Raw genomic sequence first — 3995 nt, 5'->3', positions numbered from 1 at the left:
CTCTGGGCTTGTCTGTGAGGGAGTTTCTAGATTGGACTAATCGAGGTGAGATGACACACCCTCAACGTAGGTGGCAGACCCTATGAAAAGTAAAATGAGCTGAGCACCAGTATTCAACTCCCCATGCCCCCACCCCGTCCTACCCGGGATGCAAGGCGATCAGATGCCTAATGTCCCTGCCAGTGCCTTCCCACCAGGGTGGACTGTGCCCAGACCATGACCCAAACTAAATCCATCCCTTTGTCCTTAAGTTGTTTTTGTCCTGTATTTTGTCACAGCAATGAAAAAAGTAACCCATTCACGGTCTGGTGTGACTCTCCTTTGCCCAGGCATCCCTGGCTTCTCAGTCAGTCCTACCTCTTCCCCTTTCTAGCCGGGGGGCTGGGCTGCCTCCAGGGCTCATGGGTGTTAATTCCTGCCATCCTAAGTGTGAAGCACCTTCTACCTGCAGGCTGCCCCAGCTCTTCTCTACCTGTGCTCAGCTTCCAGCATGTGACCTGGCTGTTTTATTCAGAAGATTTATCATGGAAGTTCTCCCTTGAAATTAGTTATTCATAAGTTTGTAGTCTGTCTCCCCACTAGGAATGGAAGCCTCATGTGGGCAGAGACCACTCCTGCGTTGTTCACCGTGGTGTCCCCACCAGCCACGAATGTACCTGGTCCACTGTGGGCTCTCTACAAGTATTTATTGAACGAATGGATGATGGTGGTGTAAGGAGAACATGATTCACAAGTGCTGTGGAGGTCTGGAGCCATTGGGGCCAGTGCTTGGATATGTATTGGGCCCGGAAGGGATTGCCTCCCTGTTCTGTGGGCTTCCAGAAGAGCCAACTCCCACGCAGTGCCTGCCCCAGGAAGAGGCCTGGGCAATTCTTTGTATCCAGGACCTCATTCCTTCCGGCCGGGCCGCCTGGGCTCTTGGGTTGGCAGCATCAAAGGGACTGCTCGGTTACCCTTGGGAGACATGCTGTCAGTTCACATGATGCTTCAGCCAGAGTTGGGCCACAAGGAGCTCAAGCCAGGTGTCAGCTGAAGTCACAGGGGGCCAAGATGGGAAAGTGGTCTACACAAAGATGGAAAAAGACAGAATCAGGGAGGGGCAGGGGACAAGAGGTGCATTTGTGGGACAAAGGTGCAGGAGGGCAGGGGAGGGGAGGGGAAGGAAGGGAGGGCAGGGGAGGAAGGTGAGGGGAGGGGAGAGAGGGGAGGGGAGGGGAGGGGAGGAAGGAAGACATGAAGGCAGCAGTGGTTTGGCCTCGATCTCCTTCCATAAAACAGTCTCTGAGAAGGTACACGCCTGGTTTTGAATTCTGGCTTTACTTCTTACTGCCTGTGTGACATCAGAGAATTCCCTTAACCCCTCTGAGGATCTGTTATTTCAGTTGTGAAGTGGGGTATTTTTCACCTGGACTCTGGGGCCATGTGGTCTGAACTCTTATCTCTGTCCTGCCTCCTCCTCTGAAGACTTTGTGGGAAAATGTGGTCCAAGCAGGCATTCCGTGTATGGTAGATGCCCATGAGGGTGAGGTGCCAGCCCGTTTCCACTGCATCCCAATGTTGGCACAACCTCAGCCACAAAGTAGAGGTCATTCATAGACCACATCCTCAGATCCTCCGACCAGGTCACCTCTGCAAACTACAGGAGGCACTTTGCCAAGCCCAGGCCCCAGAGTGGATCCTGCCCTCCCTAGAGATCCACTAAGTACTTGAGTACCTGTCTCCCTCTGTGTGGTGCTCCAGGATGAAGGAACCCAGTGCTGGCTCAGGGCCACCTGGGCCTGTCCATCCTTTGCCTTCATTCTTTGGAACATTTCACCTGACAGTCATATATACTTTTGCTCTGAGAGGGTATTCCCCAGGAATCATGTATTGGAAACTGAGTTGCCAGCTCCACAGTGCTGAGAGGTGGGTCCTTTAAGAGGTGATTGGGTTGTGGGGCTCTGTAGTTTTCTTGGGAGGCAGGTTAGTGATCAGCCCGGTGAGTTCCTGAGGAAAGCTGTGGCCCCTCCCCCTCCCTCTGTGTTCCCTTGTCCCTCCACTTCCCCCATAGGATGGATGCTGTAGCCCTGGATCAACATAGGCCCTTCCACCTTGGATCTCTGGCCTCCAGCACTGTGAGAAGCAAGTCTGTTCTTTATAAAATATCCAGTTTCAGGTATTCTGTTACAGTAACATGAAAAGGACCAAGATGCAGACTATTCATTCAGCATTCTTATCCTATTAAAAATTGATAGAAGGAGGAGGAAGTATGGGGCGGGAGACAGAGAGAGAGGTGGGGAGAGAGACGAGAGAGAGTGAGAGAGAGAGAGAGAGAGAGAGAGATAGAGAGAGAGAGAGAGAGTGCAAAGCTTGCATTTTAAAATAATTTTAGATAACCTTGTTTGGCTCAAAATAGAGTATTCCTGGCAGGATGCTGACCCCCACGGACCTAATTACATTGAGGCACCTGGTCTGCAAAGCTGTTTTGTGTTCACTGGTCCTTGAGGTTGGTGACACTTGACTTCTATAGAGCCAAGATGCTCGAATCTCAGGGTTTCAAGTGACCTCATGAGTCCTTTCGCAGGAGCCGCTGGTCAACCTGCTGGGAAGATTCGTCTTCACAGGATGTGAGTCTGTCTCCCTAAAATAGAACGTCTGGGGCCTTTGTCCTCCAGGTCCAGCTATCAGTACCTACTACATACCACAGATGCTAAGGGGATCCACCGGGTTCATTTCCATGCTGTGTGTGTGAAGACAGGTGAAGCTGGGTGGCATCAATAGGTGTCAAAGAGACACAGTGCCTTATAGAGACAAAGACAAACCGCACCCCCAGCTCCTGACACTTGCAGGTGGCAGTGGACTTCAGCGTGCTCTGGGACTCGGGGTGAAGAAGGGACCTCAATGGGACTTTGTCATCCTGTGATGGAGGGAGAGAGCTCAATAGAGCCTCATGATAGCTCTTAAGTTGGTTCAATAATGGTTGATGTCAATCTGCTTCCATTAGGTTGAGCTCAGCCATCACATACTACTCCTGAATCATCCTTGTCTGCTATACCACTTACAGAACTGAGGGTGTCCCTGCAGTCCACGCTAGGCCACAGCACTGAGTGGCTGAACAGCATCTGTTCCTGTCCCCCGGGCAGGAGATCCTGGGCTGTATAAAAGGGAGCTGAGAAGTAATTCTCTCTCTCTCTCTCTCTCTCTCTCTCTCTCTCTCTTTCTTGACTGTGCATGTGACATGACCAGCCTCAAGCTCCTCCTGCTGTGAGGTTCCCACTCTGATTGCCTTTACCCTTAAACTACGAGATAAAATAAACCTTTTTTTCTCCTTAAATTGCTTTTGCCAGGATGTTTTATCACAGCAACAGGAAAAGAAAATAAGCCACTCTCTGACCGGGGATGAGGTTCAGCACATGAAGATACTTAATCAATATTGATTGAATGATATTTTTGCACAGGATGGAACTTTCCTCTGAGATTATCATTTTTTCAAGTTTATTTATTTTCATTTTATGTGTATAAATGTTTGCATGTTTGTATGTGCACCACATGAATGCAGTGCTTGAGGAGGCCAGAAGAGGACATTTGATCCCCTTTAATTGGAGTTACAGATGGTTGTTAGCTCCTGTGCTGGAAACTGGATCTGGGTCCCCTGCAAGAGCAGCCAGTGCTCTTAATGCTGAGCAGGAATCTAGTGCCTCTATTTTAACCCAAAGCAGGTATTTCCAAAGTCTGACCCTCAATCTTGTTACCCTCTTAAGTCTGGCTGTCCTTCTGTGCATTTCAGTCTCTTAAACTAGAAAGTCCACAGACGGTTGTTAGCTCCTGTGCTGGAAACTGGATCTGGGTCCCCTGCAAGAGCAGCCAGTGCTCTTAATGCTGAGCAGGAATCTAGTGCCTCTATTTTAACCCAAAGCAGGTATTTCCAAAGTCTGACCCTCAATCTTGTTACCCTCTTAAGTCTGGCTGTCCTTCTGTGCATTTCAGTCTCTTAAACTAGAAAGTCCACAGACCTT

The sequence above is a fragment of the Nannospalax galili genome, unplaced genomic scaffold, assembly GCF_000622305.1.
Source record: "Nannospalax galili isolate Female #2095 unplaced genomic scaffold, S.galili_v1.0 scaffold188, whole genome shotgun sequence".
Taxonomy (NCBI): domain Eukaryota; kingdom Metazoa; phylum Chordata; class Mammalia; order Rodentia; family Spalacidae; genus Nannospalax; species Nannospalax galili.
This window is presented reverse-complemented; position numbering follows the sequence as displayed.